Source organism: Odocoileus virginianus, chromosome 23 (genome assembly GCF_023699985.2).
Source record: "Odocoileus virginianus isolate 20LAN1187 ecotype Illinois chromosome 23, Ovbor_1.2, whole genome shotgun sequence".
NCBI classification, from domain to species: Eukaryota; Metazoa; Chordata; class Mammalia; order Artiodactyla; family Cervidae; genus Odocoileus; species Odocoileus virginianus.
The window spans coordinates 27,519,288-27,542,060 of NC_069696.1; the positions used below are offsets into that span (position 1 = coordinate 27,519,288).

Sequence of the window (22,773 nt, forward strand, 5' to 3'; positions counted from 1 at the left end):
TTAGTGCCACTTGAGAAGCCCTGGGTCCCATACAGGCAAATTAAGATTGTTTTCTTCGGGCTGTTTCTATAGGACTGGATTTGGTCATTTCCATTTGGAAAATACTCCCCCCCCACCAAATTATGTATAAGAGTTGATGTTACTGCATTTGGATAAAACTGGCAAGTTCTTTCTACTATCATAGCCCAGGAAGTAGCACCAAGGAAACCTAATATATTGGAATAGATGTTGCAGCATTTGGCCCACAGTTTGATATCTCTTAGGGTTAACATGAAGTAGTCAAGCTTCAGTGTGTGTGTGTGTGTGTGTGTGTGCGCACCCTCAGTCGTGTCCGGCTCTTTTTGACCCCATGGACTGAAGCTGCCAGGTTCCTCTGTCCATGGGATTCTCCTGGCAAGAATACTAGAGTGGGTTGCCATTTTCTAATCCAGGGGATCTTCCTGACCCGGGGGTCGAACCCAAGTCTCCCATAGAACAGGCAGATTCTTTACCACTGCACTGCCTCTGAAGCAGTGTTTAGTACTACTTGTAAAATTTCATCAGTTATGCTGCAACCAATAAGACTTCTTATGCATCTTATATCTAAAATTTTAAGCAGACTGTCATCTTTTAAATCCAAGTCTTCTGGAATACTCTGCTGTGTTCACCTTGCAAACAAAAGATCAATCTCTATTCCACGAAAGTGCAACTCGATAACCAACGCCTCTTCAACAGCTCTTATATCTTCTAGGTGCCTTCTAAGTCGCTTCAGTCGTGCCCGACTCTTTGCGACCCCATGGACTGCAGCACCCTAGGCTCCTCTGTCCATGGGATCCTCCAGGCAAAGATACTGAAGTAGGTTGCCATTTCCTCTTGCAGGCGATCTTCCCCCACCCAGGGATCGAACCTGCATCTCTTATGTCTCCTGCATTGGTAGGTGGGTTCTTTATCACTAGGGTCACCTGGGAAGCCCCTTACATCATTTATTTCTTCCTGTAATTTCAATTTATCATAGAACGAGGTGAAGAACACACTTGCATTAACATGTCTTGGGGCAACACACAACACAACAATTATTATTAGCACCTTCTGTAGGTAGGCTTCATCTATGAGATACAAAAGTAAAAACTTTTACCGGGTAACTTAATTTTCCCAAAATGAAATTCTTGCACTGTAATTCCTCTTCCCAAACCCCAAAGGGCTTTAGAGTCTCAACTAGTTTCTCCATAAGTAGGCACTCAGTTTCCTCGGGGTCTGCTGAACTGATGGGAGAGGTGATGCCACTGTATTCGGAGGTGGCCGTGTCTGTCTGGATCCCAGAGTAGTAAGGGGGGAGCCGCTGCTCTGGGCGTGGCCACTGAAGGGAAACGGAGAAGGGGCGAGTCTCGGCCCCGGGGGCCACGCCCACTCCCGCCCCAGCTCCCCCACCGCTTCCACCGGTCGCCTTCAGCGCTGTTCTGCTTGCTTCTTTGTCCTCAAGTGGTGCCCAAACATGGGCACAGCAACTTTCTAGAACTCTGGTTGGACTCTTGTTGAACTCCAGAATCAGTTAGTCTGCCACCTTACTATTAGAGCAAAGTGTGGTAAGAGAGTTCTTGCCACAACAACAGTGATAAGTACTGTTTCTCCCGAGCTTATTACATACCAGACCCTTAATATATATACACTGTGCTGCACTCAATATGCCAGTAAATTTGGAAAACTCAGCAGTGGCCACAGGACTGGAAAAGGTCAGTTTTCATTCCAATCCCAAAGAAGGGCAATGGCAAAGAATGTTCAAACTACCACACAATTGCATTCATCTCACATGCTAGAAGAGTAATGCTCAAAATTCTCCAAACTAGGCTTCAACAGTACATGAACTGTGAAATTCCAGATGTTCAAGCTGGATTTAGAAAAGGCAGAGGAACTAGAGATCAAATTGCCGACATCCATTGGATCATAGAAAAAGCAAGAGAATTCCAGAATAACATCTACTTCTGCTTTATTTATTAGTCAAAGGCCAAAGCTTTTGACTGTGTAGATCACAACAAACTTTGGAAAATTCTTCAAGAGAATTTTGAGAGATCTGCATGTGGGTCAAGAAACAACAGTTAGAACCACACATGGAACAACAGACTGGTTCCAAATCGAGAAAGGAGTACATCAAGATACTGTCACCCTGCTTATTTAACTTATATGCAGAGCACATCATGCAAAATGCTGGGCTGGATGGAGCACAAGCTGGAATCAAGGTTGCCAGGAGAAATATCGATAACCTCAGCTACCATTGTTATGGCAGAAACTGAAGAGGAAATGAAGAGCCTCTTGATGAAAGTGAAAGAAGAGAGGGAAAAAGCTTGCTTAAAACTCAACATTAAAAAAATGAAGATCATGGCATCCGGTCCCATCACTTCATGGCAAATAGATGGGGAAACAGTGGAAACAGTGACAGACTTTATTTTCCTGGGCTCGAAAATCACTGCAGATGGTGACTGCAGCCATGAAATTAAAAGATGCTTGCTCCTTGGAAGAAAAGCTATGACCAGCCTAAAAGCATATTAAAAAGCAGAGACATTACTTTGCCAACAAAGGTCCATCTAGTCAAAGCTATGGTTTTTCCAGTAGTCATGTATGGATGTGAGAGTTGGACTATAAAGAAAGCTGAGCACCGAAAAATTGATACTGTGGTGTTGGAGAAGACTCTTGAGAGTCCCTTGGACTGCAAGGAGATTAAACCAGTCCATCCTAAAGGAAATCAGTCCTGAATATTCACTGGAAGGACTGATGCTGAAGCTGAATCTCCAATACTTTGGCCACCTGATGCAAAGAACTGACTCACTGGAAAAGACCCGATGCTGGGAAGGATTGAAGACAGGAAGAGAAGGGGATGACAGAGGATTAGATGGTTGGATGGCATCACTGATTCAATGGATATGAGTTTGAGCAAGCTCTGGGAGTTGGTGATGGACAGGGAAGCATGGTGTGCTGCAGTCCATGGGTTTGCAAAGAGCTGGACAAGACTGAGTGAATGAACTGACTGACTAAGATGCACTATTTATGACCCTCCTAAGAACTTTCTGTGTTCAGTATTATGTTCTCAGTTGCAGAGACCAGGGAACTGATCGTTTGGGAAGCTAAGTTTCTCTTGGTGGCTAACTCATAAGTTGTGGAATAAGAGATTCTGACCTAGGGTGTGCAGCCCATTCACTTTCCCTTTTATTTTTTAACTTCTCTAGTATGAAAGTCACTGGCTTCCCAGGTGGCTCTGTGGTAAAGAATCCACACCCAGTGTAGGAGATGGAATAGAGGCAAGTTCAATCCCTGACTTGGGAAGTTCCCCTGGACCCACTTCAGTGGGTCCACTGAAATGGTGACCTGCTTCAGTATTCTTGCCTGGAAAATTCCATGAATGGAGGAGCCTGGTGGGCTGCAGTCCATGGGGTCACAAAGAGCCTGACTTAACTGAAGTGACTTAGAAGGCATGCACATAGTTGATTTACAGTGTGTGTTAGTTTCAGATGTACTGCAAAATGATTCAGTTATATATGTAAATATATGTTTATATATTTTTTCAGGTTCTTTTATGGATTATTACAGAGTATTGAGTATAGTTCCTTGTGCTATACAGTAGGTCCTTGTTATCTATTTTATATATAGTAGTTTATAGTAGTTTTATATATATATAGTATTTTATATATAGTGTATGCTAATCCCAAATTCCCAACTTATCCCTCCTTGTTTCCCCTTTGGTAACCATGCATTTGTTTTCTATGTCTGTGAGACTTATTTGCGTCTAAAGGTATGACAGTCATAGTGAAAATGATAAGAATAAAAAAGAAACTAAATGGGCACTCCAGAATTACTACTGTTTGCAATCTGTAATACCATTCTATGGCAGGGACAGCAGTATTTCTGTCTCTGTTTTTAGAAAGGACCCTGATTTTAAATAATGTACTGCTAATGTTGATATTTTAGCTTGTTTTAAACCTTTGATTTCTTTCTGGTGTGTTACAAGAATGTTAAATTTCCCCACATCTAGAAAACAGAGAGTATTTGTTTTTGAACTAAAAGTCATGTTCTTTTTCATTTTTAAAGTAGTTTTCAGGGCGTATTCACAGATATTTACTAACTCGATCCCCACAATGATACTGTGATGAAAAGAAGTGGCCATCAGTATTTTATTTTGCAAACAGTGACCTAATGGTGCAATCAAAGATACACAGTGACTCCCTCAAGGTCACACAGCTGATCCAAAATAGGGTTGAGACTCAGTTTTTCTTTTTAATAATTACTTATTTATTTTTGGCTGAGTCAGGTCTTAGCTGTGGCACTCGGAATCTTACATTGTGCCTCCTGGGTTTAGTTGCCCTGAGACTTGTGGGGTCTGAGTTACCTGACAAGGGATCAAACCCATGACCCCAGCATTGGAATTCTTAATCACTGGACCACCAGGGAAGCCCAGAGACCCAATCATAATATCTTCCTAGAAACGTTCCCTGTAACATCTTACCATCCACGTATCTTTTTCCTTAAATTTCTCAAGTTTTCTTAAGTTTAATAAAAAGCAATATGGACACATGAAGACTGTTTTTCTTCACTGGATTTAAATTTAAATTCTTAAATTTCTTAAATACTGAAGGAAAGTGCTTTATGTAACTGTTTATCAGGACTTAAAGATTGGAAGCCGAGGGTATGTACAAGTTATTTCTGAAATTCTCCTTATAAAAAAATGATTCTTAATATAGATAATAGTTGCATCACATGGTTGCTGTAGCTAAAAGTTATGAGGTTTTCTTATGTTTAAATGTTTGAATAATTAAATGAACAGCAGTGTGTGCAATGTAAATTTCTTAAATTTAATTAAAGGATACCCCTATAGAAAGCACTATTGTGAAATGTACATGGAGTGATTAAAGGGTTTAGTACATATAATTTTCCCTAGTGTTTAAAAGGTCACTAGAAAGAAAAAAGTGACAAATATGCTGTTTTAAGCTTTTTTTTTTTTTTTTGCCACTTTAAAAATGTCACAGTGAGTGAAAGGAAAAAGCTGCCCGATAGCAGATGAATGGGTATTGACAGCTGCACCAGTGTTAAATGCTGCATGGCAGAAAAATCTAGGGAAGAAAAACAAACTGTAGTCACGTTTCCATATTGCTTTTTATTAAATTTCAGTAGAGACTTTAACTTTGATTGATATCTGAATTTGATAATGAAAGCAATTTGTGAGACAAATCCATGCACACGCAGAAAAGATAGGTGTATAATATAAGACATTTTAATCATGCACTAAATGTAAAATTATCCTGACAACACATGTGATATTTTATGGTGTCCATATGGTATTGCATATGCAGCTTATAATATACAACTGGTATCTGGATAACATATGATATAGATGTAAAGCACACCCTACAAGCTTAGAATTCTGTGGTTACACACACACACACACACACACACACACACAGACACAATATTCATGCTTTTCTGTGCTGAATATACATTATACATTTAACCCCTGTGCCTGTGTATTCATATTGTGAAGGGTTCGGGTTACTTTCTGGGGGCGTGTTAGATTTCTTTTGGCTTGAACAACCCTTTTCCCCAGAAGCCTGGAAAATTCATCATGTTGGATAGCCAGGTGTTCTCCATTTGCAAATATTATTACCTTGTAGGATTAGAAGAAGGTTTAATTATGAGAGAGGATAAATAAACAGTGCTGCAGGCAGAAAGGCCCACTAGGCCCTTTTGTTGGGGGTTGTCCTCTAGGACAGAAGTCCCCAAACTTTTTGGCACCAGGGACTGGTTTCATGGAAGACAGTTTTTCCACGGACGGCTGGTGGGGGGCGGGGAATTGGTTTATTGATGATTCAAGAGCATTGCATTTATTGTATACTTTATTTCTATTGTTATTACATCAGTTCAACCTGAGATCACTGGGCATTAGATCCCAGAGGTTGGGGATACCTGCTGTAGGATGCAAGGTCTGTGAACAGTCTTGATGCAACGGGGGAGGGACTTCTAAACTGGAGACGACAGGGTCTCTGCCAGCAGACTCATGCTCAGTTGGAGGAGGACCCCCGAGCCAGTATCTTTCGCTCTTGATTGTTCTTTACCGTGGATCTTCCTTCAGAGCCGACTTGACTGAAGTTTACCCGAACCACCATCATTTCCAGGAGAAGCTTGTTGCCGCATTCAATCTTAACCACTACAGGCAAATCCCTTGTGCATTTGTCTTCTCCCTTCCCTCCGCAGACTGGAGCAGAGACCCATCCTTTTCAGCCTTGAATCCCTGCTCCCTGGTACCTTAGTAGGCATAGGTGCATCAGTGATCAGTTGTGCCCAACTCTTTGTAACCCCATGGACTGTAGCCCACCAGGCTTCTCTGTCCATGAGATTTTCCAGGCAAGAATACTGGAGCAGGTGGCCATTTCCTTCTTCATGGATCTTCCCGACCCGGGGATCACACCCACGTCTCTTGTGTCTCTTGCACTCGCAGGTGAGTTTTTTAATAGCTGAGCCACCAGGGAAGGTCCACCTGGTGCCAGGCATCTGATAGGCTGTCAGTAAATGTTGAATGAATGAATGATTGCACCTATATCTTAATGCAAAGTGGAAGGCCTTTCTGGAGTTCTTTAGTACTGGGGTCATTTGTTGTACTTCTGCTGTCTGCATTCACAAATAGATCAAGGGTGTCTGAAATTTCCCTGAATTTTCTCACTTTCAGGACCTTCCTTCTGAAGTAATCCTTTCAGACTCTACTGTCAGAGTTTGCTGTGAGTCCACAATTATATCAAAGATGCCCTTTCTGTCTATCCCTGGGGCTTCTTATTATGCAGATTAAGAAATGGAACTTGAGAAAGAATTAGCAGACATCACCTTGGGTTATATAGTTACAATCCACAAAGAAATTGTGAATAGTATTAATGAAAAAATACATGGACTTTGGAGTTTAATTTTTTTTAACTTTGTGAACATCTTTAGGGAGTATAACTGAGTACCAAAAAAATTACATTAACTAAATTACTTTGTTGTATAATTAGAGTATTCTACCAGCATACATAAATTTTAGAAGTGAATGCTGTCAGTTTTCATTTTTAAAAATATATCATGTGATGGATGAATAATAGTCACACCTGGAAACAGTTTTATAAATAAGAAAATTGAGTTGCGTGAAATTATATTCAAAGGTGGTAATGAGTGTCAGTATTGCTCAAAAAGAGAAAAGATGATTTTTTAGACCCTCAAAATGTGCTTATGTGTTAACTAGATGTATTTATGTTTCACAGCCAACTATGCTGTAGTTTATATTCCTAGAAATGGCATTAGTGCTTTCTGAACTATGGTCATTTATATTATTTTCCACAATAACAGTGTCTCCAATCCTTATTACCAAAGAAATTCTGCTCTAGTGTTTATAGGTAACTTGAGCTATATAAACATACAAGACAAGCATATGAAAACTAGAACTCTGTTCACTTGTTAATGAGTTCGAGATTAAAACATGAGTGATATCAAACCCTGGTAGTTCATTTTTTTCTCATTGAATCAACTGAGTTTTCAAACAGAGTCAAGCAAATAAATACTGTATTATTTAGTTTTCTTTTTCTTTTTTTTCCTTTTTCAACCATATCTTTTTTTTTTTTTCCATTTATTTTTATTAGTTGGAGGCTAATTACTTTACAATATTGTGGTGGTTTTTCCATACACTGACATACACCAACCATGGATTTACATGTGTTCCCCATAAGACTGACAATTAAAAATCCCCTGGTCTGTGGATTCTCATCCTAAGTTATCCTGCAGACAGGTGGGACACTACAGTTGCCTCATCTTCTGGACCACTTTACTCCAGGTTAGTTTACCTGCTTTAGAGATGATCTTCCCTAGGTGTTCTCAGTTAAAAAGTACTGATCAGATCTCTCATTTTGCTAAAGTAATGTCATTGCTTGCTGTTTTCTGACCTCCGTTTCTGTACCAGTATAGCTAATGCTGATCTCCAAGGGGAGTAGACAGTGAGGCTGATGATTTTCTTTTTTTCCATCAGGAGTCAAAGCTCATAGCTTTGCTCTTCACACTTCATCTTCTCTGTCTTTGTTGGGAAGGTATGTAGAGAAATCAGTGGTTATAAATAAATGTCTCCACGCCACATTCAGTTGATCCTGCCAACGGAATGATCAAAAACACACTAAAGAAGAATTAGAATATATTCATTTTTTGTTGTTGAGTGTGTGGTGGGAGAAGAGGTTTCTGTGGGCTCATCAAGGCTTCTGTGTTATTGAGTTGGGCAAGGCAGAAACTGGAAAATTCTCAAAGAAATAGGACTAGCAGACCACTTGACCTGCCTCCTGAGAAATCTGTATGTAGGTCAAGAAGCTACAGTTAGAACCAGATATGGAACAATAAACTGGTTCCAAATTGGGAACAGAGTAAGTCAAGGCTGTATATTGTCACCTTGCTTATTTAACTTATAGGCAGAATTCATAATGAGAAATGCTGAACTGGATGAAGCACAAGCTGGAATCAAGATAGCCGGGAGAAATATCAATAACCTCAGATATGCAGATGACACCACCCTTTTGGCAGAAAGTGAAGAAGAACTAAAGAGTCTCTTGATGAAAGTGAAAAGAAGAGTGAAAAAGTTGGCTTAAAACTCAACATTCAGAAAACAAAGATCATAGAATCTAGTCCCATCACTTCATGGCAAATAGATGGGGAAACAATGGAAATAATGACATACTTTACTTTTGGAGGGCTCCAAAATCACTGCAGATGGTGACTGCAGCCATGAAATTAAAAAACGCTTGTTCCTTGGAAGAAAAGCTATGACCAACCTAAAGGCATATTAAAAAGCAGAGACATTACTTTGCCAACAAAGGTCCATCTAGTCAAAGCTATGGTTTTTCCAGTAGTCATGTATGGATGTGAGAATTGGACTATATAAAAAAAGCTGAGTGCTGAAGAATTGATGCTTTTGAATGTGGTGGTGGAGAAGACTCTTGAGAGTCCCTTGGACAGCAAGGAGATCCAATCAGTCCATCCTAGAGGAAATCAGCCCTGAATATTCACTGGAAGGACGGATGCTGAAGCTGAAACTCCAGTACTTTGGCCACCTGATGCGAAGAACTGACTCATTTGAAAAGACCCTGACGCTGGGAAAGTTTAAAGGCTGGAGGAGAAGGGGATGACAGAGGATTAGATGGTTGGATGGCATCACTGATTCAATGGATATGAGTTTGAGCAAGCTCCAGGAGTCGGTGATGGACAGGGAAGCCTGGTGTGCTGTGGTTCATGGGGTCGCAAAGAATTGGACATGACTGAGCGACTAAACTGAACTGAAACATCCGTGGGTTGGGTGAAGCACAGTAGAGGTCAGGGGTGCTTATTCTCACAGAATGTATCACTTAATCTGAGGGAATTTGGGAAGGGTCAGCTGTAATTCTGTAAGTCAAAATTTGGCTGGGATACTGGAATCGATACCTCTCTCTTTGATAAAATTACCAAGGGACTGTTAATGATCCCAGGAAGTCTGACCATGAGCCAGACTTACAGAGCATTTATAACTTACTGAAGTTCTGACTGCATAAAAGCCATAAGTGAACCATTCCTTATTTAATTGGCTTTGCTTGCCAATCATAATGGCCATTTGGATTGGCAGTACAGTGAGTAGATTCTCTCTTTAATAGGCTTGAATATATCAGATTGACCTTTTTTATACTGTTGTCTTTAAGCATATGGACACAGTAGCATCAGAGTGAATTTCACTTGTTTAGGTGGATTTTCTAGGTGGCCTAAATTACTTCTGTGAATAAGTTGAGCACATTGGAAAGTCACAGGAACACTTAAGTAATCAGAAAACTCTATGGTTTATGGAGACCATAACTTAATCTCAGAGAAGAGCTGCTGTTGTGAGAATAAGAAAAATCAGTACATCAGATAATAACTTACTAAGGAGTACCCTAGAGGTTTGAAGAGTTAATGTTGTTTCCAAAGCTGTGTAAATTACTCCCAGAGAGTAGCTTAGCATGCCTGAAAGAGAGTTCAGTGAACCACCGTAATCTCTTACAGTACCTGCATTCACCTTAGAAATCCATTTGGACTCGTTTCATTTCTGATTTCAAATTTATAAAACATGAGCTTTTTGGTAGAATTTTGAAATCCCTTTTCATTCTCTGTATAGTCTCAGAATTTATAAAATAGCTTTCAGAATTCACTATTTCAGAGTTCACCATAACAAAGTCCTAGCTCTAAATTTTATTTCTATTCTTATTATTTTCCAAGAATGGCCACTAGATTTTAGCCATGTCAACTAATTCTGAAATTTGTGCTCTGAAATGTCTCAGTTTAAAAGCAGTTTTATGAATATATTTGAAAGTACACAGATATATGATTTACATGTATACCTACATGATATACAAGTTTGGTGTTTTTCCAATCTGTATTTTTTTTTTTTTTTGCCAAACTGTATGACATGTATGATCTTAGCCCTCTGCATTGTCGGAGCTCAGAGTCTTAACCAGTGGACCACCAGGGAAGTCCCTCCAATGTGTATTTTAATACTACACTTACTTCGTATATATACTTGTATATACGGTACTGTTTTATACTGCATACGTTTGTAGTAGATGTAGTACACGTCAAAACTCATAGTGATGAGTTTTTGGGAGAAAGGGAAGAGAATTGAACTGGGAAGAGGAATAGAGAGAACGTAAACTGTATTTATAAGGATCTGTTTCTCTCAAAAGTGACTTGAAGCAAGTAGACAAAATATGAGTATTTGTTTAAACTGTGTATTAGATACACAAGTGTTTATTATATTATTCTTTGCAGTGCCCTATATTTTAAAGACATTTTTAATAGAAGAAAAACCCTCTGAAGCCATTTTCCTTGATGTTGCATCCATGCCAAACTCCTCATCAATTGCTCTTTACTTAGCTTCTTAAATTCTTGTCCTTTTTTCTTCTTCAAAACCAAAAAATTACTTTGGCATTGTTTAAAGAATGATGAAAATCTCATTTAGATCTGGATTGCAAAATCCTTGCTAATTCACGAAAGCATTTATTTTTTTAAACATTAGTTTAAGTCTGTTCCTCAGACTGTCACATCTTTCTTCAGGGGTTTCTCATAGTCTTTAGACGACTCCATCTGCTCTTCTAAAAGGAGAACATCAAACCAGTTTGTTAGATGTGACACAATTAGATCTCAGATGCTCAGTTGCCTGACCATTTGTAAACGCATTTTCTGGAAATTAGGAACAGACCAAAGAACTCTGACTTTCTCTAAGGCTTTTATTTAGCCTTCATTTTATGTGATTTTGGCTTATATTTCTATTCAACTTCTTCTACTGGGAACATGAATAATTCTGGTTCAAAGTCATTCTCCCCAAATAGTACTACCACTGGCTATTAATCAATGTTTATTTCTCTCCTCTTCTACCTTTTTTCATCTTTTTTGTTATTGTATGGCTAACAGATATTTGGTCCATGCTAAAAATTTTTTTTTGTTATTTTGTTCTGTCTAAAACCATTTGTCATGGACCAAGTGTGGTCATGGACATTTTGCATAGGACCAAATTTCAAGGAGCTTTAGGTGTGAACCACGTCTTTAAAATTTTTAAATTTTATTTTGTATTTATTTTAGGCTGTGCTGGGTCTTCGTTGCTGTGCATGGGCTTTCTCTATTTGTGGCGAGTGTGGGCTACTCTGGTTGTGGGGCACAGGCTTCTCAATTGCAGTGTCTTCTCTTGTTTTGGAGCCTGGGCTCAAGGGTTCGAGGGCTTCACTAGTTGAGGAGCATGGGCTTAGTTGTTCCGTGGCAAGTGGAATCTTCCTGGACTAGGAATGGGACCTGTGTTCCCTGAATTTGCAGGTAGATTCTTAACTACTGGACCACCAAGGAAGTCCTTGGACCATATGTTTTATGGACCAGGTGTCTTATTGATTATTGGACAGGGCCAAATATCTTGCAAGGGAATTGTATACCTTAGAAATAGTGTCAACTAATCCATAGTCAAAGAGATATGTTTCCCCTAGTTTTAAAAATTGTGTGTGATTGAAGAAACAACTCATGAAAAACAGAATAAAACAAAAACAAATGAGTACACATTTATTTAGCTCAGCACAAAATAAGTATTAATACATCCTCTTGAAAGGCCAGGAGGTCAACTGCTTTACTAACAGGTTCTCAAGATGGCAGAACATTGGTGTGGTCTTTGATGTAAAAGATCGAAGAATTCAGTTTTGATAATTTAGTCAAGCAGGCAGACTTGATGTGTCGCAACTCACAAACACTGATGTATGAATCAGAATACCAGTTTATTGATTTATTCTGAGAAAGACGTGACGTGATACCAGTGGTTCTCCCATTCTCTCTTTGTAGGGGGAAAAAGAAATCCAGGAAATAAAAGTATAACTTTAAGGTTTGGTAATTATAGTATCAGAGCAAGAGGGATTTTTGGATGACCTTGATCTGAGATAAAAGTGAAAGTTGCTCAGTCATGTCTGACTCTGTGACCCCAGAAACTATACAGTCCATGGAATTCTCCAGACCAGAATACTGGAGTGGGTAGCCTTTCCCTTCTCCAGGGGATCTTCCCAACCCAGGAATCGAACCCGGGTCTCCTGCATTGCAGGCAGATTCTTTACCAGCTGAGCCATAAGGGAAGCCCATGAATACTGTAGTGGATAGCCTATCCCTTCTCCAGGAGATCTTCCTTACCCAGGAATTGAACCAGGGTCTCCTGCATTGCAGCCAGATTCTTTACCAACAGAGCTATCAGGGAAGCCAAGCTAAGACCAACCTAGACAGTATATTAAAAAGCACAGACATTACTTTGCCAACGAATGTCCGTCTAGTCAAAGCTATGGGTTTTACCAGTAGTCATGTATGGATGTGAGAGTTGGACTATAAAGAAAGCTGAGCAACAAAGAGTTGATGCTTTTGAACTGTGTTGTTGGAGAAGACTCATGAGAGTTCCTTGGACTGCAAGGAGATCCAACCAGTCCTAAAGGAAATCAGTCCTGAATATTCATTGGAAGGACTGATGCTGAAGCTGAAACTCCAATATTTTGGCCTCCTGATGTGAAGAACTGACTCACTGGAAAAGACCTGATGTTGGGAAAGTTTGAAAGCAGGAGGAGAAGTGGACGACAGAGGAGGAGATGGTTGGATAGCATTACCGACTCGATGGACATGAGTTTGAGTAAGCTCCGGGTGTTGGTGATGGACAGGAAAACCTAACGTGCTGCAGTCCATGGGGCTGCAAAGAGTCGGACATGACTGAGCCACTGAACTGAACTGAACTGATCTGAAATATCCCTCCTATGGCTAAGTTATTTGCACTGCTCACAGTTTGGCCAGAGTGCTGCTTCTCCTGAACTATCCTGGATAAACTTTAAGAAATTCTTCCACTTTTGGACTCACTTGAAGCTTCTTGATGTTCTTTTTTTTCAGACTAGCTGAAGTAGAACTGAATATGCCATGGATTTATGTTAATACTTTAGAGAATAGTAAAACACTCAGCCCAATGTCAGGTACGGAGGAACAAATGTGGATTGCTGGTTCTAGGGATCATGTATATCTTAGTGGCAAAATCATGGGCACTTCACTCAGCCTGGACTTGAATTCCAGTCCTGCTCCTTACCGATTATAGGGCCTTTGATGTGTTACTGATCCCCTTTGTGCTTTAATTTGCTTTGGGGTAAAATGGAGACAATAATTATACCAATTTTATAGGATTGTTGCTAAGATTAAATGGGATTAGACACACTGGCTTCTAACATTGTGCTTAAAATTGCAAGCCTTCAACACTGCTGATTTTTTGTTAAGATGACATGTGTCAGTTATGATTGGTCTTTCATTTCTCTCAGAGCATAACTACTCATTTAGTTTTCTCTTTGGGTAGATTATGTTATTGGTGGCCCATTTATCTTGTCACACATTTCTTGTTAATAATTTTATTACTACTAATTTTTCCCTTTTTACATGTTTGAATTTAGGATTGGAAACTTACCAACTACAATAAAATCTGTTGTTCAGTCACAATCAGATGTAGATGGACATTGTTGTTGTTGTTCAATGGCTAATTCATGTCTGACTCTTTGCAACCCCATGGACTGCAATGTCAGGCTTCCCTGTCCTTCACTATCTTCCAGAGTTTGAAATTCATGCCCACTGAGTCAGTGATGCTATCTATCCATCTCTTCCTCTGCTGCCCTCTTATTCTTTTGCCTTTAATCTTTCCCAGCATCAAAGTCTTTTCCAATGAGTCAGCTCTCTGCACTAGGTGGCCAAAATATTGGATCTTCAGCCTCAGTCCTTCCAATGAATATTTAGAGTTGATTTCATTTAGGATTGACTGGTTTGAGCCCCTTGGTCCAAGTGAATCTCAAGAGTCTTCTACAGCACCACAGTTTGGAAGCACCAATTGGCTCTCAGGCTTCTGTATGATCCAACTCTAACATCTGTACATGACTACTGGAAAAACCATAGCTTTGACTATATGGACCTTTGTTGGCAAAGTTATGTTATTGTTGAAATAAAATAAGACTCCCAATAATATACACTGACACATTTAGTATTATGCATAATTCTTATTGTAAAGCATGAGCATTAGAAATAAATGCTCTGTAGTTTACACATAAGACAGTAATTTGTGTTGCTAAGCCAGGAGATGTTGTGTTACAGAGCCAGGGAGATGACCTGGTGGTTAACGAATGGCATGGATACTTTCCTGAGGCCATATATACATTTTAATCTTTGTTGTTGTACATATACCCATATAGAGGTAAAGAGAAATGTTCTGAAGAAAACTTCTTTAAAGTTGAAATTCACCTCTCTTCTTTCACCCTCATGTGTTCCCCTTCTCCCATCTCCTTCTTTGGGTCATTTTCTCTCAAGAGTCCCTTCCAGGAGTGCAGAATCACACAGCTCCAGGGGTGCCTTTCACATGGTATCTAAGTTAATTATGGCCTCAAAGCTGTGTCACGTGGTTACTCTGACAGCGGCCGCCCAGTGGCATCCAGCTTCCTACCTTCGTTGTTCTTCTGCGTCTTGACTGACACTGTGCGGCACCAGCCCAGGACCACCACTGTCATAAGGGGGCAGGCAGGAGACTATTGCATGTTGCATCTCAGCTGAAGAGTGAGCACCGGAAAATAACCATGTTTTTTCTCCATACCTTGAGTTCTGTTCTTGTTTTTTGTGTTTGTACAAAGCTAGAGTTCAAAAGATAATGTCAGAGGGCTAAAGTTTCATGTAACCTGTGGGCCAGGAATGTAGGTGAGTAGATTCAGTCACTTTGACCCTTAACTAAAATTTTCAGCAAAGGTGCATTGTTGAATGATCATGACCTCCATGAATACGATGGCCGTGATGGAGGCTGATGGCTGACTAGGTGTAGGGGAGTGGGCAGGCTCAGTGTGATTCATCTTGGTATTTTTGAGTCTGGAGCAGAGAGGGAAGACTTAGAGTCATGGACTGGGTAGAAAAAGAGAGGGAAAGAGGCAGTTAATTGGTGAAAACTGCTTGAGAGGCCAGGGATGCCAGAATATTCTCTTCCAAGCTTCAAAGATCTTGGGGAATAGGTATCCTGCAGTTGTAGCCAAGGCCTCTCCTCTAGGAAATGAGGACTTGAGAAGGTGCCATAAGTGGCGGAGACTGGTCTTTCACAACCTCTCCCACCTGGCCTCGTAAAGCCTCATGGATGGTCTGAATATGACTTCGTGCATAAGGAGACAGTCTCTGTTCCCTTCTCCCACTTGCTTGCTGATTCTTGAAACTTTGCTCTTAAAGCAGGAAGTAAAACCTTTCATTTCATAGAGCCAGAAAGGAAAGGGCCGTGTGCATACTCCTCAGACGGTCATTCCCCCGCTCCCCCTATGGCCATGCCTGCTTGGCCCCTGCCTTCCTTTTCCCTTGCTGGCCATGTGCCCGACACTTCTCTATGGTGCCCGACTCTGTAGCCTCCATATTGACACAGACCGTCAGCTTGTCCAGGATCTTGGTTCTCAAAATGTGGCCCATGTCACGTGGACACAGTGGGGGAAGGGTGGGACTAATTGAGAAAGAAGCATGTAAATATATACATTACCATAAGTAAAATAGAGAGCCAGTGGGCATTTGCTGTAGGACAGAAGGAAGTCAAACCTGGGTGCTTTGTGACAACCTAGAGGGGTGGAATGGAGCGGGAGGTGGGAGGGAGGTTCAAAAGGGTGGGGACATATATGGACTTATGGCTGATTCATGTTGGTGTATGGCAGAAACGAATACAATATTGTAAAGCAATTATCCTCCAATTAAAAATAAATTTAAAAAATGTAGCCCATGAACACACAGCATTAACATCACCTAAGAACTTGTTAGAAATGCAGACTCTTCAGCCCCACCCGAAACTACTGAGTCAGAATCTGCCATTTTACAAGAATATCCAGGTGATTTGTATGAACATTAAAGTCTGAGAAGCACTGGCCGGAAACACTTCTTTATACCTACTCTTAACTGAAATCTTTTTTTATAAATAAAGGTTATCATTGTAGCAGTTTTTAATAGCTCACTAATTATTTGGTTTTATCATGTCCTTAGCAAATGTTTATGGAATGCCTAACAAATTCTCGGTGCTACCTATGCTAAGAGTTGGGGATCCCAGAATAGAATCTAGCACAGAGCTCAGAGCATAGCTCATATACAGAAACAAAACACAATACTCAAACAAAAATCTGTAATTTTGTCCCTAAGTTTGTTCAAAGATATGCCCTCTAATTAATGCTTTATTTTTCTCCTCATGTCTTTTACTTTTCTCCCACAATCCATGGACTTTGTGAGAAAAAAAACACAAACTTGAAATGTTACCCTCTTTCCATTTCTTTTCCACTTCATAACTGTCATCGCGTTGCCAGTATAAGCTTCTTGAAGTAGTAATCTCAAGCCCAAATAGAAAAAAAAGCAAACACATAAAAATGTTCAAAAATGTCAGGATTTAAGGGTATTTGCTGTTCCATTCTCTCAGATTATTTTTTAGGTCTGCATCTCATCTTCAATTAGCAGTCTTCCCTTACTATTACACAGTGTGTTCTGGAAATTTACTTGTTTCAGATTTTTTTTTTTTTTTTTGGAGAGACGAGTGGGGAAAGAAATATTATACTTATTTACTGAGCCCAACTAAAACTGTTTAATTTTTGGAGATAGCAGAAAATACTTTTAAAAAGTATCGTCTAACAGCACAAGTGAGGGGCCCAAAGATATCATTACATCAAGAACAGAGTGTGTTTACGTGAATTTAGAAGAACTGATTCTGGTGACTTTAGGAAAATATTTAGGAGCGTCATGTATAGGAGCCTCATCTTTTGTGGAAAACAGCTGCTGCGTCTGTTTCCAGGGATGCTGCAGTCCTTTGAAGTCAGAACATCTGATTGATTTGAATTTAGGTCTCTTGATCAAAAATATCAGATGACACAAAAAGCCTGATTATCTTATCTTACGGGAATTTAAGGCTTTTCTCTTATTTTTGAGATGGTCTTCTAGAGCAAATTTCAAAGAAGTTTTTGGATATGTTCTTATGTCACAATCTGCCATTATGCTCTTCCTAGAAACTTAAACTAATATAGTTACTAACAGCAGAGTAAATGAAATGTCCATCTTTTTGGCTTCTGTTCAGCAGGTCTTGCTGTCTTTGACTTCACCGTGCTGATCCAGCAGGTTACTTCAGTCTGGGGAAGGGTGAGGAGCATTTGCATTGCTTACTCAGCATGTTATTTCTCTTTGGAGCAAATTGCAGTGGCTTCTGTTCAATTTTTGAATTGATTTTAGGATGGCTTTTAATGATTCGTAAAGCAGCATTTAATCTTACACACTTGGTTTTGCCTCGTGAAATCACATGCAAGTGTCTGTGTCGGTTGTCTCCTAAAACACACACACACAAAACAACTTTTTGGAGAAGATTCTGTGTCCATCTCTGCTCACGACCAAAGTTTCACATGCCATCATTTGACTTTTCCAAAACTGAATTTCAGTGATTTCATCCTGTCAAAGTAAATGTTTCAAAAAAGTAGAACGATTACTTGTACAAATAGAAAGTGAACACATGTCAAAGAAATCATTTATATCCATGCTGGGTGAAAGTCTATAAATTAGCTTGTGACTTTAGAGTCTGGGTTATAATCAATGGTAAATAGCTGCTGTTTATGCTAAGTTGTGTCTGACTCTTTGTGACCACATGGACTGTAGCCTGCCAGGCTCCTCTGTTCATGGGATTCTCCAGGCAAGAATACTGGAGTGGCTTGCCATTTCCTTCTCCAAGGGAGTTTCCTGGGTCCCTCGAATTGAACCCGTGTCTCCGGGTCTGTTGCATTGACAGGCGGATTCTTTACCACTTAGCCACCAGGGAAGCCCCAAATAGTAAGCCAAGCAAAAGGACATTCTTGTAGAAAATTAAATAAATTTTGGGCAGACCTATTAGAGAATGCCACAGTATAACACTGGAAGGATAAACTGTCATCTTTTTGCTTTGTTTTCAAGTTTTGGATATTTTTTCTTAACAAATTACAACCTCCTCCCCAAGATAAGAATTAACTCCAAAGATTGTTTTAATCACAAAGAAGTCTTGTTACACTGTGCTTAGTTCTGTTCATTTACATTGATGCAGCCAGGAATGTGCACATATGAACCTCTCAGGAGTATGGTTGACAAATCTAGAGCCCTGCAGTGGTGAATAGCTATTAATCCAGAGAATCAACTTCTGTAGATCACCTTCTGCATCTCCAATTACACATATATTAGACTTTTCAATAGTGTTCCCCAAGTTCTTTATGCTCTGTTCACTTTTGTTTTTCACTCTTTTATTCTCTATCTTTTTCAGATTATATAACTTCCATTGTCTGTCTTAAGTTTCCTGATTTTGTTGTTTGCTTTAGAAAATAATGAAGGGCATAAAAACGCAGCACAAAATGCAGAACGTTATTCTGCTGAGATATAGAATTTCTGTTACAACCAAAATTCTGTTGTTACAACCAAAATTCAAAATTTCTGGGCTGGTAACAGAATATGAGGACTCTCTTTTTACTACCTCTTGTTAAGAGCAGACTAATTACTCAGAGAACAGTTTTTCATTTCATTTTAAGAGAGAAAACCTAATTCTAGTCTTTCATGAAAACCTTCTATTTTGAAATTAATGCATCCAACTAAGCATACTCTGCTGATTTTCCTTTTACATATTTCATTTCTTCTTTTCAGACTCATTGTTTGCACATATTTTAAACCAAAGCAAATGGGGTTTATGCTCTAATTTTCTATGACTTTCTAAATTCATTTAAGTTTCCTTTCATAATTCCTTTTCATGTTTTGAAACAAGACACTTTAAGACAAAAACCACTCTGTTTCTTTGGGAAGGGGGGGTGGGACTCACACATACTGCATTTTCTTACCTTCACATTTGTACCTAATTGTTCTAGTGCACCTTCAGCAATACAGTGTTTAAGCTAAGTAACTCACTTCTATTAATCAGAAAAACTTTGGAGGTAGTTCATTGTGAACTGTTTGTGATATACAACCTTGTAGCAGACCACAAAACTTATGAGCACACATATGTTTTACAACTACACACATCTTTTCATACCTTCTTAAATTAGGAAAAATGTATATATTACCAGCTCAGAAATATAGCTCTTTACAATGTGCAAGAAAAAGAAATGAAAACACATATATTAAAACTATGTTTACTTAGATATTATGTCAGGTATCCAAGAGCATTCCAATTATTAACTCAATTTAATATTAGTTTTCTGTCTTAAAAGTAAAAAAAAAACAGACCTTGGAAAACAAGTTTCAGCTGACACAGTACAGGACATAATTACTGTTGATGTAAAATATTCATCAGAATTATAATTGTTTAGTTGAAGTGTGTATTCGTGTGTACTAAGACTTCAGTTGTGTCTGACTGTGACCCTATGGACTGTAACCTGCCAGGCTTCTCTGTCCATGGGATTCTCTAGGCAAGAATACTGAAGTGGGTTGCCATACCATCCTCCAGGGGATTTTCCTGACCCAGGGATTGAAACCACGTCTCTTGCATTGACAGGCAGGTTCTTTACCACTAACACCACCTGGGAAGCCCAGTTGAAGTGTAATCTTCCTCAATTAAAAATTACATAATAGAAATATTATCTGAACTTATAAAAAATAAAAAAAATCTAAGAACCGCAGATTCCTAGTTTCTCTGTGATAAGTAAATACAAATCTTTAAAAAGGTATGCTCTCACTATTCTTCACTTTGATAAAACTAGGGAAAAAACAAACAGCTCTTAAAATTTTTTTTTATTTAGTAATATTTGTTTTTGGCTGTGTTGGGTCTTTGTTGCTGCCCGGGCTCTTCTCCAGCTGCGGGGCGCAGGGACCACTCTTTAGGTGCGGTGTGCAGGCTTCTCAATCCCGCGGCTTCTCTTGTTGCAGAGATGGGCTGGAGGACACTCGTGCTTAAGTAATTGCAGCCGGAGGGCGCAGGAGTTGTGGCTCCTGGGCTCTAGAGCACAGGCTCAAGAGTTGTGGCCCACAGGCTCAGTTGTTCCACAGCATGTGGGATTTTCCTGAATCAGGGATTGAACCCCTGTCTCCTGCAGTGGCAGGCAGATTCTTTACCACTGAACCACCAGCGAAGCCCCACAAGAAGCTCTTTTTAAGAAAAACTAGAAAATTCATTGTGATTTGTGCAAAATTCACTTTCATTGTGTGAACTTGGATTATTATATAAAAATGCTTCTGAGCTAGTAGTTTCTGTGAAAGCTTCTATTTTTTGCTTTTTTAAAGGCTAGCACATTCAGAGAATTATCAAAATTCTGGAAATCCTAAAATTGTGTAATCCCTTGTAGTTCTCTATAACCAAATAAAACAGAGCTTCTTTAATTTGAGGTTTTAAAATTTAATGTATTATTACCCTCCAGAGGCAGGAAAATATTTCACAGTAATGCAGTGAAAGGAGTTCTTTTCTCATTTATCAACACAGAGACACACAGAAGGGTTGTAGCTTCAATTCCATAACTACAGACACAGGTCTAAAGTAAACAAAAATGAAAAACTCACCTGTCTAGATCTCAGAGAGATTCTTTTCAATAAGCATAAAGCTTTTTCCTAATTGGGTTAGGCTCACACATAGACAAAGCAACAAACCAAAAAGTCAAACAGACTGTAGATTATCTGTCATCTCTCATCTGACCAAGACTGGATCCCCATTATATTGACAGAGCCATGCCATAAAATCTGATTTCCAATCACCCTTTGTACCATTGGTGAATAATGCTCAGCAGGTAAAGAACCTGCCTGCAATACAGGAGACGCTGGACATGTGGGTTTGATCCCAGGTTTGGGAAGATCCCCTGGAGGAGGAAATGGCAACCCACTCCAGTATGCTTGCCTGGAGAATCCCATGGACAGAGGAGCCTGGCAGGCTACAGTCCATGGGGTCACAGAGTCAGGCATGACTGAGCAACTAAGCGTATATGCAGAGCAGATTCATGTGTATGCAAGGAAATCTCTAGACTGAGATTGGCCTAATGGTCTACTATTTAAAAATCTATAGGCTGGATGATGGGAGAAGACATGGCCCCAACTTCAAATTGGACAGAATACAGACTAGCAACCAAAAGTGAAAATAAAAACACAAAATCAGAAGGATAAAAAACAGACAGTCCATGACAGAAAAGTTATTTTGCTCTTGGGATTTTCTCCAGGACTCAAGAGAAATATTTGAATGAGGAAAGAACTCATAAGTTGTACTTCTTGGATAACACAGTGAAACAGACTCGGCTCATAGGTGATTATATTTTTCAGAAAGCTAAAATCATGACTCTGTACAAGTATGAAGTAAGAATGTGTCAATGTTTATTTAACTCATTAACGAGGGGTCCAGCCGGAAGGTAAAACTGGTTTAAAGAAGAACTGAAGGAACAAAGATTTATATAGTCAGTCATGAAAGGAATGATACAACAAGCTGGCTAAATAAGAGACTAAAGTCTCTGTCATATCTCACAGAGCAATAAAATCATAAATATTAGGGTTATTTTTCTAATGGAGAGAAATCATCACTTATCAAACTAAAGTTCACAAAGTAATACATATCTTTGTAGAGTCTGGGCTTGAATGAACAGTAAGTAAGGAGTCAAACAAAGATATGTTCCCCTTGAAAAGTAAATAAACCTTGGACAGATCTGTTAGTGCTCCAGTATGACAATGAAAAGTGATTTTGGCATCTTTGGATTTATTTTGAAGTTTTAGATACTTTTTCTGATCGATTCTAACATCTTAGAGTTCTTACAATAGCATTTTTCAGTATTATAAAGGTTTAGAGAAACGAATAATATCTATTTGCCACATCATGACAAAAGGCGTATTGCTTTTACGTCCTTGAAATTCTTTGTTAACTTGATTGACAAAGTTCTAAAATTTGATGTGGCACTTGATTTGTTAAACCTTGTGTTGGTCAAGGGAGACCTATCATTAATTTGTACTAGTCTAACTTGCAGTGGTGATTTAAAAAAAAAGGTCCACAATTCTTTAATATTCCTACCTTCATTTTAGGAAGAGGAAGTTAATCCCTTTTATTTTGGGGTAGACTTAGTGACTTGCTTATAACAAATGGAGTATGTTGGAAATATGAGACTAGGTGGCAGAAGGCATTTGGTTCCTTCCTTACTCTTTATCGCGTTACTTGTTATGTGGGAAGCCAGCAGCCATATTGTGAGGACCCTCAAGCAGCCCAAGTTCTGAGGAACTGAATGAAGCCTTTTGCCAACAGCCAGCACAGAGCGGAGGCTTCTGGTCGATAACCAT

The 22,773-nt window shown here is 39.4% G+C and overlaps 1 pseudogene; it reads right to left on the bottom strand.

The window, feature by feature from the left end:
- Positions 1-22,773, bottom strand: LOC110147295 (poly(A) polymerase type 3-like; annotated as a pseudogene).